Raw genomic sequence first — 19,468 nt, 5'->3', positions numbered from 1 at the left:
TCCTATTTTATAGGATTTTCACATAAATAATTTGGTGAGAATATTTTTTAATTTAATGAGATGTTATAACCCGTTTGAGAAATAACTGGGTTTGGTAAGACTCATACCCATAAATTCGAGTCAAATACATGAGAAGCCTCTATTTATAAATCAATCAAATCTGATGACTCCAAAAAATAGGGGAGCGACCACATCGCGACACGTTGGATTTTTTGTCTTCGTTTATATATATTATTTATATATATTATAGATAGATATTATGAATTAATTAATGTGAAATATATGATATAATATAATCAGCCTGTTTGCTTAACGTGTTATATATATATATCGTTCATATGACACAAATAGCTTATAGTTATAGCTTGATTCTTCTTCACTAATTCGCTTATCTTTCAATTTCAATTTCGGAAACAAAAACCCTAAAACCCTTCCTATCCGCAATCGCTTAAATTCCGACGCCATACAATTTGATCATTCGTCACTTGGGTTATAGTTTACGCTAATTGCTTCTATCTGATTGCATTTGAACCATCAACGGACCGATCGCTTGCGTTCGTGCAGCCATTGCTTTTTTTTTTTAGTGCAGTTGATTAGGGTTTTGTGTATTGTTTTAGGTTTTTTATTTTAATTTTTGATCAACATGATTGATTGTTTGATTATGATAATTTTTTTACTGACTTAATGTATGATCATATGGTGTTTTGAATCTACGAAAGATTGGCTCTTTGTATACGTGTACGGTGTACCGATCATCAGGCTGTACCTTTTTACTGTATAAAGTCGGAAACTTGATTTGCAAAGCAACTCTAATTCCAACCAGCGGGTACGGTTCGTTATGGTATTGTCGTTTGCTATAGTAAACGATGTGTGTAACGTGTCTAGTTTAACATTTGAAAATACTATAACTAAAATTTTGCATTAAAAAACTAAAAAAAGTTTTGTGGTCAAAGTTGAACTGTAAAAAGTTTTGACGTGTAAAAGTGAAAGTCTAAAAAGTTTTGTGGCCAAAGTTGAAAGGTGAAAAGTCTTGACGTGTAAAAAAAGTTTGAGGGCCAAAGTTGAAAGTTTAAAACTTTTCTTGTTGCCTTTAAGATATATAAAATTTTGGTGGTCAAAGTTGAAAGTCTAGAAGTTTTGTGGGCAAAGTTGAAAGGTGAAAAGTTTTGATGTGTAAAAGTATAAAACTTTTGTGGCCAAAGTTGAAAGTCTGAATCTTTTCATCTTTTCTTTTAATATATGTATAATTTTTGGATTGATTGTATGATTACATATTATATTTGAAAGGTGAAAAGTTTTGATGTGTAAAAGTATAAAACTTTTGTGGCCAAAGTTGAAAGTCTGAATCTTTTCATCTTTTCTTTTAATATATGTATAATTTTTGGATTGATTGTATGATTACATATTATATTTCCTGAAATGCATGTTTGCTTGTCTGGTATGAATTATCAGTTACTTCAATATAATGCTAAACATTCACATCTTATATGTAACTTGAAGTGTTTGACGATGTATGACGTGTCTGTAATAATCCTTAATATACCATGCAGACAATTGGACCGGAAACTTGTAAGATGCTGATGAATAAAGTAACTTTTTTTGACATTTGTAACTGAACTGGAAACTAGTAAGATGCTGATGGAAAAAGTAACCTTTTTGACATTTGTTTATCTTATTGAATTGAGTGTGCTAAATCATTTCACTAGTCACTTTTTTTGCTTCATGTGTAAGAAATTATATGAAAATGAGCTATTTTTTATTCCCTCTTTTATTGTTTTGGTGATATCGTCAATCTTATAAGTGCAACGTTCACGCCTATTTCTTTTTTACAAATATCCTTGCATTCTAGACCGTGTGTTTAATTTTCTAGGCATGGCCTGCTCCCTGCAATAAGAGTTTGACATTTTAATAGTTTGATATGCTCAAAATTTGTTGACACGTGCTATATTCTTTTTATTGTGAATAAGCCTCCTAAAATTAAGTCCTTCATCGATGGTGTTATTGCTGCTCCACTTGAAAATATTGAAGATCGCTTGAGAAACTTCTCCTGGGACTTTGACAAGGTATCTCTAAAATCTAATTTAATTTGCATCATAATATTGACTATATTGAATTGATTGTGGTTATTGTTGTTAATACAGGGAGACTTTAATCACTGGGTTGACTTGTTTAACCATTTCGAGACCTTTGAGAGGTACTTGAAGCCGAGGACAGATTTACAGTTGGAGGATGATTACTCGGAGTCTGACATTCCTTTCCCTAGAGATGCTGTCCTGCTGCTGATCTTGAGTGTTGTAAGAATAATTTTGGACAACTGCACAAATAAGCATTTCTATAGCTCATATGAGGTAAATTTTTCTATAAGTTCTTGATTATGTTATTTACAGTGCTCTAAAAATCCCTCTTAGGAGTGCTTAGTACTTAGTAGTCCATCTAGGCGTTAAACGTCACCTCACTGCTGATTAGTTGTGGTCTCTTAATTGGCATTTTTAAGAGTTTATCAGCTTTTTTAACACTTAGATAAGCAACTGTTTATTGATTTAAGTATTTTAAATTAATTACAAGAGATAAATCTACCTTCTTAAACTTGTTTTCATCGTCAGTTATTCTCAACTTGGAATGTATTACACGTTTGTTAGAGAGGTAATTTGTAAGATGATATTATAACAAAGTTGTAAATGTATTTTTTTTGCTTTGAATTCTGCCTAGCACGCTAAACTAATAAGTTGTTTACGGTCATATTGCGATTAACAGCCACTGATATTACAAGTTGATGTGTGTATTTCTATAAATCAAACCTATGAACAATATTTCATGATAGGTTGCATTATATTGTGTATATACTAATCCTGGATTATTATCATGCAGCATCATCTTTCTTTCCTACTGGCTTCTACTCATGCGGACGTGGTTGAAGCCTGTTTGAAAACTCTATCATCTTTCTTAAGGAAATCAACTGTAAAACACATTATAAGAGACAAAACTCTAAGATCAAAGCTATTTGCTTTTGCACAAGGCTGGGGTGGGAAAGATGAAGGGCTAGGATTGGTTGCATGTGCTCTAGAGAATGTATCTGACCCAGTATCTCAAGAGTTGGGTAGCACACTCCATTTTGAGTTTTATGACAACTCTGATTCAGAAAACTCAACTCAAGGGTTACAAATAATCCATTTACCTAAAATCAATACTTTCAAAGAATCCGATGTTGAACTTATGCACAGGTTAATTCAGGAGTATAAAGTACCAAGTAGTTTAAGATTCTCACTTTTGACAAGGTTACGCTTTTCAAGAGCTTTTAGCTCCTTTACTGCTCGCCGACAGTACACAAGTATTCGTTTAAATGCGTTTATAGTTCTTGTTCAAGCGTGTGGTGATACTGATGGTCTGGTTTCGTTTTTTAACACCGAACCTGAGTTCATCAACGAATTGGTAACACTTTTGAGTTATGAAGATGCAGTTCCTGAAAATATTCGAATATTAAGTCTGTTATCACTGGTTGCTGTTAGTCAAGATCGTTCTCGCCAGTTAACCGTGTTGGTTGCTGTCACATCTGGCAGACATCGTGGCATACTATCAAGTCTCATGCAGGGGGCTATTGACTCGACGGTTAGTAAATCGTCTGTTATGTTTGCTCAGGCTTTACTCTCATTGGTTACAACTTTAGTATCTTCTACTGGCTGTTCTGCCATGCGTGAAGGGTTCATACCTACCCTTTTGCCTCTTCTGAAAAATACAGATCCTCAGCATTTGCATCTAGTCAGCATTGCTGTACATGTTCTAGAAACTTTTATGGATCTCAGTAATCCAGCTGCTGTTGTGTTTCGAGACCTTGGTTGATTAGATGATGCAATTTCCCGATTGAAAATAGAAGTTTCTCATGTTGAAAATGGCACATCTGTTCAGATGCACACTAGTAATTTGTCTGACTCGAACACTACAAAGCCTCTTTATTCTGACGCTTCGGTATCGCACCACAGGAAGTCATTAATGAAAGCCTTACTGCGTGCTATATCACTTGGAACATATGCACCTGGAACCACTGCTCGTGTTTATGGCTCTGAAGAAAGTTTGTTACCACAATGTTTGCATGCGATTTTTAAGAAAGCTAAAGATTTTGGGGGTGGGATGTTTTCATTGTCGGCAGTTGTAATGAGTGATTTGATTCATAATGATCCAACTTGTTATCCCATCTTAGAACAAGCTGGTCTTCCGTCCGCATTTCTAGACGCTATAATGGATGGTGTGCCTTGTTCTGCTCAAGCTATAACATGCATACCCCAGTGTTTGGATGCTTTGTGTCTTAGTAATAATGGTCTTCAGGCTATCAAAGATTGTAATGCTTTGAGGTGTTTTGTGAAGGTATTTACTTCACGAAATTACCTTCGTGCCCTTATGGGTGATACTACAAGTTCCTTATCTAGTGGTCTTGGTGTATTGATGAGACATGCTGCTTCTTTACGTGTGTATGGTGTTGATATGCTGATAGAGATTTTAAAATTCATTGAGAAGCTTGGTTCTGGATCTGAAGTTGTTGAAGCTCTTGACTCCTTTTCTGTTCCAATGGAAACTGATGGGGAATCCAACAAGAGTGAAAATCACGAGAAGCTTGCGGAATCTTCTGCCGATACGTCTTTGTTGAACGTGGAATCTTTTCTACTTGATTGTGTTGACAATGTTGCTCGTTTGCTCGAAACGATTCTTCAAAGTTCTGACACGTGTCGTATATTTGTGGAGAAAAAGGGAATTAAAGCTGTTCTGCAGTTATTTACCTTACCTTTGATGCCTTCTTTTGTTTCTATTGGTCATAGCATATCAATTGCCTTTAGAAGCTTCTCTGCTAATCATTCTACATCTCTAGCTAGAGCATTATATTCATTCTTGAAAGAGCATTTGAAAGTGACAAACGAGCTACTTGCATCTCTTGGAGGCATGCAACTTGCACAGATCGAAGATTCTAGAAGAACAAAGGTGTTAAGATGCCTTTCTAGTCTTGAGGGTATTTTGTCTCTTTCTAATTTTTTATCAAGGGGGACTGCAAATATCGTGTCTCAGCTTGGGTTTTCTGATTCTGATGTGCTGAGAGATCTCGGAGTTGCTTACCGGGAACTACTCTGGCAAGTTTCTATTGATTGTGATTCTAAAGCAGATGAAAACAGAGTAATAAAACAGAGACTGAAAAGCTTAATCTTAATGGCACTGATACTACCATTGCTGCAAGTGATGATGATGATGCAATCGTGCCAGCGGCGGGGTACATGAACCCATTTTCGAGTCGGAACAGTTCACACCCTCATTGGAGTCTAGAACGTGACTTTGGCGCAGCGGATCGATCCGGTGATAGGCTCAGTCGGCGTCAACGACTCATTTTAGCCCAATTAAGTGCAGGAGACACCAGAAGACATCTGGAAGCCATACACGTTGATCCAGAGGCTTCCATAAGCATCATGAAGGCAAGTTCTTCACAAGATATAAAGAAAAAAAAGCCCCGAGGTTCTTGTTATGGAAAATCTTAACAAACTGGCTTCCACTATACGTTCTTTCTTTACCACTTTAATAAGAGGATTTCCTTCATCTAACCGGCGAAGGGCTGAAAGTGGATCACTAAGTACTGCTTCCAAGAATATTGGAACTGCATTAGCAAAGATTTTTCTTGAAGCACTTAGTTTTTCGGGGTACGGCATGGGTTCGGGTCTTGATACTTTGTTGTCAGTTAAGTGCCGTTATCTTGGAAAAGTGGTGGTGCACATGGCAGCATTAACGTTTGATAATAGGCGAAAGATCTGTTATACTGTTATGGTAAATAGCTTCTATGTCCAGGGTACCTTTAAGGAGCTACTCAACACTTTTGAAGCTACAAGTCAGTTACTATGGACATTGCCTTATTCTGGTTCAACATCTGGAAATGAAAATAATGAAGGAAACAAATTGTCTCACAGTAAATGGTTACTTGACACATTACAGAGTTACTGTCGGCTTTTGGAGTTTTTTGTTAACTCTACCTATCTTTTGCCATCAGCCTCCACATCTCATCCTCAGTTACTTGTACAACCGATGGCTGTCGGGTTATCAATTGGGTTGTTTCCGATTCCTCAAGATCCCAAAGTGTTTGTTCAGATGCTGCAGTCTCAAGTTCTTGATATAATACTTCCTATCTGGAATCATCAGATGTTTCCAAGTTGTAATCCGGGCTTTATTACAATGATTTTGACTCTTGTCACTCAGATATATTGCGGTGTTGGTGATGTGAAGCGACCCCGTGGCAGTGGTACTGGCGGTGCTAACCAGCGGTTCATACCACCACCACCTAATGAAGCCGCTATAGCCACCATTGTAGATATGGGGTTTACTAGGGCAAGGGCAGAGGAAGCATTAAGACGGGTTGAAACAAATAGTGTTGAGATGGCAATGGAATGGTTATTTACTCATCCTGATGATCCTGTACAGGATGATGAACTGGCAAGAGCACTTGCTTTATCTTTAGGAAACTCATCAGAGACTCCTAAATCAGATAACAACACAGAAAAGGCAAACGATGGTCAAACAGAAGTGGCGGAAGCCAAAACACCAACGCCCCCTATTGATGACATTCTTGCAGCTTCTATTAAGTTGTTACAAAGTAGTGACTCATTGGCTTTTTCCTTAACTGATTTGCTTGCCACTTTTTGCAACAGAAATAAAGGAGAAGATCGCCCAAAAGTGATATCGTATCTTATCGAACAGCTAAAACTTTGCCCACTGGAAACTTCAAAGGAAACCAGTACACTCTGTATGGTATCACACACACTAGCATTGATTGTTGCTGAAGATGTCACTGCTAGAGAAATTGCTGTGAAAAATGGCGTTGTTTCTATAGCCATAGACATTTTAATGAAGTTTTTGGCGGAAACCGAGTCACAGAGCGAGCTACTCGTGGTACCAAAATGCATTAGTGCTTTGTTTCTTATTTTGGACTATTTGTTGCAATCCAAACCCACAGTATCATCTGATATAAAAGAAGTAACAGAACCCATTGATGATAAATCTACTCTAGATAATCATGATGATGATTACTGCTGTAAGTTTGAAAATATATTTGGAAAGTCTACTGGCTATCTGACTGTTGAAGAGGGTAGAAAGGTAGTTAATATTGCATGTGATCTGATCAAAAAGCATGCCCCTGCTATGGTTATGCAAGCGGTTTTATTACTGTGTGCTCGTTTGACAAAAACACACACTCTGGCTTTACAGTTTCTTGAAAATGGAGGTATGAGTGATCTTTTCAGTATACCTAAGTCTTGTTTTTTTCCTGGTTACGACACAGTGGCATCTGCTATCATTCGACATCTCATTGAAGATCCTCAGACGCTACAAACAGCAATGGAGTTGGAGATACGACAGGCTTTAAATGGCAGCCGCCATGTCGGTCGTATTGCTTCGCGTGTATTTTTGACATTAATGGCACCTCTTATTTCTCGAGATGGTGAGGTCTTCATGAAAGCAGCAACAGCTGTATGCCAGTTGGTTACAACAGGTGGCAGAAGCGTAGTAATATCCAAAGAGAAAGATAAAGAGAAAGAACAAGATAAATCAAAAACTCAAGGTGTTGAAATTGGAGCATCACCTGTACCTGAAAATAAATCTCAAGGCGGACCAACAAATGGTGTCAAATCTCAGAAAAAAGTGCCTGCTAATCTCACTCTGGTTGTTGATCACTTGCTAGAAACTGTAATGAAATACCCTTCACTGAATCCTGAGGAAGATTGCAATAAACTTTATGGTGCAATGGAGGTAGATGGTTCTGCTGCAATCAAGGGTAAAATGAAGGTCGATTATACAATGAAAGAATCCGAAAGCCTGTCAGAAAAATCAGCTGCTGAGTTAGCTAAAGTGACTTTTGTTCTGAAATTATTCGGCGACATTCTTCTTATGTATGCACACGCAGCTGGATTACTTCTAAAACGTGATCTAGAAATGCACGGTGGGATTGTACATCATGTTATGCATCACCTTCTATCTCTCTCTGTAGACAAGATATCTGTATCTGATGAATGGAGAGGGAAGTTATCTGAAAATGCCTCATGGTTGTTGGTGGTTTTGTGTGGCAGATCAAGTGAAGGGCGTAGGCGGGTCATAAATGTACTTGTGAAAGCTTTGTCTTCATTTGCCACATCAGCAAGCAGTTCATCTAAGAATGGTTTATTGCCTGATAAAAGGGTGCTTGCTTTTGTTGATTTGGTTTATTCAATTCTATCAAAAAATCCATCCTCGAGTAATGTACTGGGATTTGGTTGCTCTCCAGATATTGCTAAAGGCATGATTGATGGAGGACTAATTCCGTGTCTATCCAGCATTCTTCAGGTGCTGGATTTAGACCACCCCGATGCCCCCAAAGTTGTAAATACTATTCTTAAATCTTTAGAAGGCTTAACGCGTGCTGCCAATGCGGCAGAGCAACTTGCTTTATCTGAACCGGTCAACAAGAAAAAGTCTGTTGGTTTGGGCAATCAGACGATTGATACTACAGTCAATCAGATACCAGTGGGTGGTCAACATGAGATCACAGGTACTGATGATGCTGAAAATCAACATTATGAAGAAACATCTCAAGATGAAGGTGATCATGAATTCAACTTAGACCAGTCTTCAGAACGGGAATTGAGAATTGAAATAGATGAGATAGAAGATGGTGGCGTGTTAAGAGATTCTGATCAAATCGAGATGGCTTTTCATGTTGAGAGGGGAGGTGGAGATAATACTGGCGACGAGGATGATGACATGGAAGATGACGAGGATGATGGTGATGGAAATGGCGATGACGAGGATGAAGATTTAGCTGAGGATGGTACTGCTTTAATGTCATTGGCTGACACAGATGTTGAAGACCATGATGAAACTGGATTAGGTGATGAATATAATGATGACATGGTTGATGACGAGGATGATGTGTACAATTTAAACCGTGTTGTTGAGGTGAGATGGCGAGAGGCTCTAGATGGGGCACTCGGGCAAACAGGACCCGATGGTGCACTTATTGACATTGCTGCAGAGCCATTTGAAGGTGCCAATGTTGATGACCTTTTTGGTCTTCATAGAACGCTAACTGGCGAATTTGACCATGGCCGCCGCCAGCAGAGCAGAAGCTTGCTTGAGAGATCTGGTTCAGACGTGAATAGTGGTTTGCAGCATCCTCTTCTTGTGAGACCATCATCACAGTCTGGTGAACTAGGTTCAGTGAGGTCATCAAATGGTGGCGGTTCTATTCGGAATTTGGAATCTTTATTTGGCGGGAGCTTTGATGGGTATGTTCCCCATTTTCCGACGCTTGATGCTCCTGTTCTTCCATTTGATCATGTACAATCTACCGTGTTTGGTGACAGAAATGGTGGTGGAGCTCCACTGCCACTAGCCGACTTTTCTGCTGGTTTGGAGTCATTATGAGCACCGACAAGAAGAGGACCAGGTGATGGGCGGTGGGCCGATGATGGACAACCGCAAGCTGGTGGTCAGGCTGCTGCTATTGCACAGGCTGTAGAAGAGCTTTTCATATCTCAGATAAGCACAGGTACTCCTTTAGCCAACGATATTCCGCAAGAAGCAGAGGCTACCGATAATGTTTTTCAGACTGAAGGTCCGGAAGATGATAATGATCAAAATATTAACCAGAACGTTGAAAATGCTGAACAAACACAAGGCCAGGTAAGTGGGCCCAACCCCGATGCTGTAAACAACAGTGAAGATAGTCACAATAACATGGAAATCGGTGAAGGAAATGAGCAGCAGGTAGAGTTTGATTAGTTATTTGTTCAACTGTGCAATTTTTTCTGTTAGTTTCTTTTTATAATTTAATTACACATTATGTGTATTTTCAGGAGTTGTTAATTGTTGACGTGGCAAGCAATAATGTCTCCAATTCTGGTGACCATAATGCTGATGTTGATATGAACGTTGCTGAAGGGGACTCGTTACCTTCAGCTGGTGTCATTGAGGAGTCATTTTCTGAACATAACGCTAACATTGATGGTGACGGTCAAACTGGTCAACCTGATGAACCGGTTGCAACTAACGTAGCCCAAAGTACAAATGGCATAGATCCAGCATTCTTGGAGGCACTACCTGCAGAACTTAGGGCAGAAGTATTAGCTTCACAACAATCTCAGTCGACCCCACCTCCAGTTTCTGCTCCTGCACCTGTTTCCGCTACAGCTGAAGAAATAGATCCTGAGTTTTTAGCTGCACTTCCTCCAGAAATCCAAGCAGAAGTTTTAGCTCAACAACGGGCGCAAAGGGTTGCACAGCTAGCTGAAGGTCAACCCGTTGATATGGATAATCCTTCAGTTATAGCTACTTTTCCACCTGATTTGCGTGAAGAGGTTTGCATACTTGCATTGTTGCATCTTGAAATTTAGAAAATCATTTGCTTACTTGTACTATGTGTTTGCTTTTTTATTGTCTTTAGGTGTTATTGACATCATCAGAAGCGGTTCTTTCAGCATTGCCATCATCGCTACTTGCTGAAGCACAAATGCTGAGGGATAGATCAATGAGTCACCATCAGGCTTGTAGTTTGTTTAGAAACAGCCATAGACTTAATAGCAGGAGGAACGCGTTGAGATTTGATAGGCAGGCAGCAATCGATAGGGGTGTTGGTGTTACAATAGGACAAAGGGCACCTTCTGCTTTTTTAGAAAGCTTGAAAGTGAAGGAAGTTGAAGGGGATGCGCTTTTGGATGCTGATGCTTTGAAAGCTTTGATCAGGCTTCTACGATTAGCACAGGTAATGATTTATGATTCAACAAGTAATGAAGTAAATGTCTTTTTCTTAATTGTTATGACCATTTTTACCTTTTGCTTTCAGCCTCTTGGGAAAGGCCTTTTACAGAGACTCTTTTTGAACTTATGTGCTCGTAGTTGTACACGGGCAGTTCTTGTTTTCTTGCTACTGGGCATGATCAAGATGGAGACTGAAGGCCTGACAGGTGGATTGACAATGGTTAATTCTCAGAGGCTTTATGGGTGTCAGTCTAATGTTGTTTATGGTCGATCACAGCTTATAGACGGTATGATTTTCTTTTAGCCTGGAATTAGTTTTTCTTTCCAACATATATGTTGTTTTTGATGCTAGAAATGGTTCATTTACAGGTCTCCCGCCACTAGTACTGCGTTGGGTGTTAGAGATTTTGACATATCTGGCTACAAATCATTCTTCTGTTGCTAATTTGTTATTTAGTTTTGATTCTTCACTTGTTCCCGAGTCTTTAAATCTCAAATGCCATGATAAAAAGAATAATAAGGGGAAAGAAAAGGTTGTTGAAGGTGGAGAAATCTCTCATCCTGTTGGATCCAAGGGTGATATTCCCATATTATTATTTGTAAAACTCTTGAATCAACCGTCGTTCCTTTGCAGTACTGCCCAAGTAGAACAGGTAGTTTAGACTCTACTTTTATTATTATAAAGTGACAAATTTGATTCTCACATTCTTGTTAGGTTTGGCATTCCTTATATGTTTGTTATATATTTGATGCAGGTTGTGAGTCTAATTAAAGTTGTTGTAGACACTGCTGCTTTAAAGTTAGAAAGCAAATCTAATACTAAACAAGTTGAAATCAATGGATCTGCTAGTCAACCTCAGGGAGATTCTTCCTCGGCAGGAGCAGAACCTCATCATGATGATAAAGCTGTCAACGATGGATTATCCACATCCGATGACCAAAAAAGTGTCAACGTGCATGACATCTTTATGAAGCTTCCCCAATCTGATCTTCATAATCTATGCAGTCTTCTTGGACACGAGGGGTAATATCAAGTTTTCAATGATTATTTTGTTATTCATTTGTAACTTGGAAGCTTAATGCCTGATTTATTTTTGTTTATTAGGCTATCAGATAATGTTTATCTGCTTACTGGTGAAGTTCTGAAGAAGTTAGCCTCAGTTGCTCCATCACATCGAAAGTTGTTCATTGTAGAGCTAGTGGAGTTAGCGCATAGTCTTAGTGGGTCCGCCATTCAAGAACTTGTCACACTAAGAACCAAACACATGTTGGGTCTGAGTGCGGGGTCCATGTCTGGGGCTGCTGTACTAAGAATCATGCAAACACTTAGCACACTCAATGCACCTGATGTCGATGACAGTAAGGTTTCTAAAAATGATGACAATCAGGAGCACACTACTATGTTGAAGTTAAATATTTCACTTGAACCTTTATGGCATGAATTGAGTGAGTGTATAAGTGCAACAGAAACACAGCTGGTGCAGGGCTCGTTTTCATCAGATAGTTTGAATTCTAATACAGTTGAGCATGTCGCCGGTGCTTCATCTGCATCTCCTCTGCCACCTGGCATTCAGAGACTTTTACCTTATATTGAGTCCTTTTCGGTCCTATGTGAAAAGCTGCAATCAAATAGTTCTAGCCTACAACAAGATGACACAAATGCAACATCAACAGCTCGGGAAGTGAAGGAGTTTTCTGGTAATTCATCACCAAGTGGGACCGGGATTGATGGTGCTGTAACATTTGCTAAGTTTGCTGAGAAACATCGACGGGTATTAAAAACTTTTGTCAGACAAAATCCCGGATTGTTGGAGAAGTCACTTTCTATGATGTTGAAAGCACTGAGGTTAATTGACTTTGACAACAAAAGGTTGTATTTCCGTTCTAGAATCAGGCAGCAAGATGATCGACACCTGTCAGGCTCATTAAGAATTAGCGTTCGTCGGGCTTATCTTCTTGAAGATTCTTACAATCAGCTGCGCATACGTCCCACTCAAGAGCTAAAAGGACGGTTACATGTTCATTTTCAAGGTGAAGAAGGTATTGATGCTGGTGGCTTGACTAGAGAATGGTATCAATTGTTGTCTAGAGGTATATTTGATAAAGGGGCTTTACTTTTCACAACTGGAGGAAACAATGCAACTTTCCAGCCAAACCCTAATTCTGTTTATCAGACTGAGCATCTTTCCTACTTCAAGTTTGTGGGCCGCGTGGTACTTCTTTTTATTCAAAAAAAAAAACTTTTCTTTTTGTTTAATGTAATTTTTGAATTTTAATTGTTGTGTAATGATGTTTTGTGTTATAGGTTGCTAAAGCCTTGTTTGATGGGCAACTCTTGGATGTTTACTTCACTCGGTCGTTCTATAAACATATTCTTGGTGTGAAGGTAACATATCATGATATAGAGGCTGTTGATCCTGATTATTACAAGAATTTAAAGTGGTTGCTTGAGGTACTTTTATATATTATTGTGGTTCATTTTTTCTTTATACTTGCATTGTTTGTTTTTAAACAACTCTGTTTTCTGTATCAGAATGATGTAAATGACATACTGGGCCTGACATTTATCATGGATGCTGATGAAGAAAAGCACATCCTCTATGAGAAGACAGAGGTATGTATCTAAAATCATATTTAAAATATGTTTCACCAAGAAAGTTGGCATCAAAGTTAAATTTGTTAAGATTTAGTTTTTATTTTGATATGGAAAAGGTTACTGATTATGAGCTAAAACCGGGTGGACGGAACATAAGAGTAACAGAAGAAACAAAGCATGAATATGTGGATCTTGTTGCTGAACATATACTTACAAATGCAATACGTCCTCAAATCAATTCCTTTTTGGAGGGTTTTAATGAGTTAATACCGCGCGACCTCATTTCTCTTTTCAACGATAAAGAGCTTGAGCTGCTAATAAGCGGGCTTCCAGAAATCGATTGTGAGTTATCTTATTTGTTCAATAAACAATTCATAATTGTATTTCAAGATCGTTAATTTAACCAACCTGTTATTGTTGCAGTGGATGATCTGAAGGCCAACACTGAATATACTGGATACATTGTTGGTTCTAGTGTAGTTATGTGGTTTTGGGAGGTTGTCAAAGCGTTTAACAAAGAAGACATGGCTAGATTGCTTCAGTTTGTCACCGGTACATCAAAGGTATTGTAAAGAGTAATGTAAATTATCATAATTATTCTAGAAGGTGAATATAATAACATAATACATGTATAATTTCTTCAGGTTCCATTGGAAGGTTTTAAGGCATTGCAAGGTTTATCGGGTCCACAAAGATTTCAAATTCACAAAGCTTATGGAGCTCCGAAGAGGCTGCCATCAGCTCATACTTGGTTTGTGTTTTCTTTTGTTAAGATTGTTTTTTCCTTCAAGTTTAAGCTTCGTGTTCTCACTCGTTATTTTGTATTATCAGTTTCAACCAGTTAGATCTTCCCGAATATATGTCAAAAGAACAGCTTCAGGAGCGGTTATTACTTGCTATCCATGAAGCTAGTGAAGGTTTTGGGTTTGGCTAATGATGATATGCTGGATGATGTGGCGTAGGGAGTGGGACCCCTAAGCATCTTTGCAGCCACTGCCATGTCATGTAGATGTTAGTTTCACTTTCCCACTTTATTTTATAAATTTTCTACTAATTTGAAACATATAGTCTAAGTTTTTTTCGTCGTTTTTGTAGACAAAGAAAGAACATTGATTATGCATCGCGATGCAACTTGAAGGCGAGTCCCTGTGAAGAGAAAGGAGTCATGTGTGTATCACAAGAAGATGATGAAGTAAAGCAAGTGCTTTTTGGTTGGCTGTATTTTGTTGCATGGATATGCGATTTTTGTGGGTTGCTTTCGCTTCATGCAAAACCGAATAAAATGAGAACTTTAAATATTCATAGGTTTCATGTAAATCCTAGCCCTTTTGTGATTTATGCATTTGAAGCTTCATTTTCTACCTTTGAAAAAGCTCATTCTTTGCATATAATGTGGTGGTTGAATAACTAGCCAAAATAACTTTGGGACAATGTGAGTCAGTTTAAAAAACCAGGTATGTTTGACTAGTCAAAACACTTGATATATTAAATACTTTTAAGTCTTTTGACAAAAGACCAAAAGGTTTCTGTTAGTATTCATATGAAATGGGAGTAACAGATTAAGCTAGATTTTTTAGGCTTGAACACTTTTTTAGAAGCTATGATCAGTAATAAGTTTTTGGAAGAGTAGAATCAAGTTAGGAGTTTTTAAGATGTATGGAATATCTTGGTGTCAATAATGGTATGTCTGACTTAGCTGTGTAACCATCTTTTTGAATATTTAAATTTCTAGGGTTGTGCATGGTTCGGTTTAGGTCGGTTTTGGGCTAAAACAAATCGAAACTTCGGTTTTTGGATTTTTGAAACCGTCTGAATTACGTTTTTTTGCCATTTGAGCCTCAAAATTTTGATAAATTAATAACTAAATAATTATTATACATTTTGGCAAAAACATTTGAGTTACATATTTGTTAAATTCTTATATATTACTCAAAATAACAAATAAAGAATGAATATATAGAAATTCGGTTCGGTTTTTTTGGTTTTTATTACATGCAAAACTAAAACCGAATCGTAAGTTCGGTTTTTACAAAGCATAAAATCAAACTGTTGTTTTTGTTTTGGTTCAGCCTTTTCGGTTTGAATTTGGTTTTTTCTTTTTGTTTTGGGTCAGTTTTTATGATTTCATGCACACCCCTTACCAATTTTAGTGCTTGAACTTATACTTTGAGTTAGTTAAATTTTTAGATGAGTAATTTGGACATGAAAATTAGTTGGTGATGTTTGTATTATCCATACGATCATAAGGTGATGTTTGTTATCTTCGTAAGATTCCACGATATTCAGTTTTATCAATTTATAAAGATTTTAAATACAGCTAACGATAGATTCATATGAAAATACGTATGCACATATAAATTACTAAATTAGCATAATATATTTTATTTTATTATTATACGTCTCAATACCATATATAGAAACTGCAACTTTTTTTTTTTTTACATAATTGACTTTAAACTAAAATTTCACTTTCAATGGTGAAATAAATTGAATTGTGCTAACTATATAAAATAAAGCTAGTAGGAAAAAAAAAGTCTTATAAATTGTATGTGACTTAATAGTAGAGAACTCACTTTACTAGTGAAAGGTAGGGGGTTCAAACCTCACTATCACCAATTTATATGGGAGATATGAGGGATGACCCTGGCTTATCAGGGTTCTGAGTCCTGATCTCACCCGGTTTTACCGGCTCTTTGATGTCGTGCCATTTGGTGGGCGTGAGGGTTGGATTTTATCCGGCGAACCCTCAATAGGTGAACCGCTAGGGGCTCCGTCCGTCCGGACTAGTGGCGGGCTCGGGCTACCTTTAGCCAATGGGGACCACGTACGAAGTATCGGACGTTACTTAGTTGGTCGTTCAAAAAGTCTTAAAAGACTACTCAGCTATTCAGCAATGAAAGTATATAATTAAACTTGTGACGTATCAAGCTCTGATTGGCAGAGACGTTATTATTCTCTTTCTCACAAATTCTACTATTTTTACTATAAATAATATATAACCAATTATTAAAGTCAAAATTCTACTCGTAATTTTACTAAAATATAGCCTTTTTTTTCATTACAAGGGTAGTGTTTGTTGTTCATGAACGTTAAGCATTATGCTTAATTTTTATTAAAATGGTCAGTATAGTCGTTCATTAGAAATTAATAAATTAGGAAACTATGTAATCTAGAACACCTTTTCTTTTCTTTTGTTTTCTCTGCCACTTATCTCTAATTATCATCTTCCTCACGGTTGTTGCAGTTTTTTCGACGATATTCCACCCCCAATTTCTGATGCATAACCTTAAAAGACCAACCAAAAGCCATCTCACTAAATGCTGCCTTGTCCCCTTATTATTTGTCGCTAGTCGTTTACAAAACCCAAAAAACAGTTGCAGTGCTTTCTCGATTCTCTAAATTCATTGCAAAATATGAAAAGAAAAAACGATAGAAAACTAATTGTGCAAAATTAACAATTCACACATAGCTTTGAAGCCAAACTCCAGAGAAATGTTGGGTGGTGAAGATTTAGTGTTGCGCCAGCCGAATACTTTGATTTCTCAATCGATTGGAAATTGTTCTTTGATTTGTGTTCACTAACTTCAAAATGAAGAACATATTGGTTTCTTGGATGATCTAGTCAAAACTAGCAAGAAAACCACATTTCACTTAAATCCTTTTCAATACACATATGAGTAAACCAGTCACAATAAAGCATATAGTTACATTTGCGCCAAGTGATAAAAACAAATGATAATACTTTGATGTCAAGTCGCATAAAAAAGATCTTATATTTGCACATTTATCTATCAGCATAAAAGTAAAATACTTACTTTTTCATCAAGTAACAAGAAAAATTACTTAAGTCAAGCCTATAAATATCTATGCCTAATCTTATTAGTTCCTCTTTATTAAAATACTAGGTTACTAACCCGTGTGCTACACGGGTGGAAATTAAGAAATTCATCAAGAAAACAAATCTGGTTATATATTTGAATATTAATATAGTTATTTAAATATTACTTATAAAAGGTTTTTTTATAGCTTCAAACAAGATTTTTTTAATTTTTTATTTATTTTGATAAAATTTTGCATGTAGGTAATTAACATTATAAACACTTATATTTGACCAATGAAAAAATTTAATGATTTATCATGGCAAGTCATTTTCAAATGGCAATATTATTTATAATTGCAAGTCATTCTCAAAAAGCAATATAATTTGAAACATATATAGTTACAAATAATGATACTACCTCGTAAAATGATTACAAAGAAAATTTAAAACTATAATACATAAACTTTCAATTACATGCTTCTTATATAAATTACATGATTAGAGAAAATAATATAATTAGAGAAAATAAGAAATTTAGGTTTATACTTACAGAAACTAATTAAAGTCTGTTAGTGCTAACAAATCAAATAAACAAAAATATAACCAAAGTTTTAGTAATAAAAGTAACGAATTCACAATATCCATCTATAAGACTATCACAGCCATTGTTTCCTGACCACACATATTTTTATAGGTATTTCAAATTTATGAAGATATTTCAGTAGATACTTTTGGCTTGATTTCACAATATCCATATGCATAAATACTTCACTCTCCATAATAAAAAAAATTAAGGTATACATGTGAAGCTCCCATTTATGATAAATACTTCACGAATATATGTTCACGGAAATAAATGTATACATGTTCGTTTACATCTGTTAGTTAATAATTTATCGAACTGTTCACGAATATAAACGAACACAAAGAAACATAATTAAACACAGACTAACATAAATGAACACATAGCTTCTAAAAGTAAACATATTGAGTTCTAACACTTAAAAAGTAAAGAAATATATATATCAAAAGGTTTTAGATATGAAACTCAAATTGATTTTAAATTATTATTAGTAATAAATACATTTAAATGCATATTTAAACGATATGGACATTGTAGGCTCCTGGACGGATCGTACACGGGATGTCGCTAACAACGCAGGTGCGGAATCCCTGCGTAGGTAGATACGAGTGTAGAGTATGTAGAGATCGAACACACAAGCAATAAACCAAACACGTTATATTGATAACAAACACGTGACCCGAGATCACTATTACAGACAATGACACGTAACACACGAAGTGAACAGCTGAAACGAAAACCTTAAACGACCAACACAAAAACTGTTCCGCTGAACAGTTTATATACACGACAACTTCGCCATAGGCGAAGTTGTCAATAACTTCGCTGATTCAACAAGTTCGCCAGAGCGAACTTGTTGACAACTTCGCGTGTTACAAATATAAACATAATCAAAACATAATTGCATTACAGACTCGATTACAAATGCTAGACTATGAACTACTGACACACATGTACCAACAGACTCCCCCTTGGCAGTAGCTTCATATCTTGATCTTCAAATCTTGAGTCTTGTAATCTTGCATCTCTACGCATGCGCCCCTTCTCTAACACATACCGACACCACCCGTTGATATTTCCTAGCTTGATCCTTCCAAGCAGGAATGTAGAAGATCTTCTTTTCGTTGAGCACTTTCAGATCAGCCTGCGATAGATTAACAAGATGCATCGGGTCGTAAACCCGAAGTACTTCTTGTTCATCCTCATCTTCCATTACCGCCTCAGCTGTCTCACAATCCACGTACCACCATTTTAGATCTTTGAGCACGTCCTTGGGCATGAACTTCATCGGTACTTCTTTAAGGCACCGGATCGGTTTGTATTTCATGACCATCCAAGGTTTTCCATCAACTCTCAGACCTCTATCCTTGTCTTCGACAAGTTTCCCCTTTTGTGGTTTCAGTAGCTCAAACTTTTTCTCTTTAACGCACTCTTTCCACACGATCTTCGCAATGATTCTAGCCATGTTGTCTTCACTTCTGTTTATCAATCCCAATCTGGCTAAATCTTTTACTTCACATTCTGGCAGTGTGTTTAGAGATCTCAACTTTCTCTGGAAGTACTGAATGCCATCGTATCTCTTGATCACGAAGAGCCGCAGCTGCTCGTCGTATAACCAGCAGATAATACCTTTCTTGGCTTCCGCGTATCCCTTAATATTGTAACTTTTTCTGAACATCTTAGGGACCGCCGGCTTCTTCGTCTTTACGAACCAGTGGGC

General features: G+C 37.0%; 1 pseudogene across 1 annotated transcript; it reads left to right on the top strand.

The window, feature by feature from the left end:
* Positions 1–1,544: 1,544 nt before the first annotated feature.
* Positions 1,545–14,473, top strand: LOC143621430 (E3 ubiquitin-protein ligase UPL1-like; annotated as a pseudogene). The gene is made up of 16 exons (XR_013151517.1): positions 1,545–1,589; positions 1,968–2,063; positions 2,142–2,348; positions 2,869–9,759; positions 9,849–10,349; positions 10,436–10,753; positions 10,835–11,036; positions 11,119–11,402; positions 11,505–11,773; positions 11,855–12,962; positions 13,055–13,201; positions 13,283–13,363; positions 13,462–13,687; positions 13,769–13,908; positions 13,990–14,096; positions 14,177–14,473. The product of XR_013151517.1 is annotated as an E3 ubiquitin-protein ligase UPL1-like (transcript).
* The last annotated feature ends 4,995 nt before the right edge of the window (positions 14,474–19,468 follow it).

Source organism: Bidens hawaiensis, unplaced genomic scaffold (genome assembly GCF_021521415.1).
Source record: "Bidens hawaiensis isolate Kalapana, Puna unplaced genomic scaffold, B.hawaiensis_p1.1 tig00002866_1, whole genome shotgun sequence".
In the NCBI taxonomy this organism is placed as follows: Eukaryota; Viridiplantae; Streptophyta; class Magnoliopsida; order Asterales; family Asteraceae; genus Bidens; species Bidens hawaiensis.
Note: the sequence above shows the minus strand (reverse complement) of the source record. Positions and strands in the feature narration are given on the sequence as shown.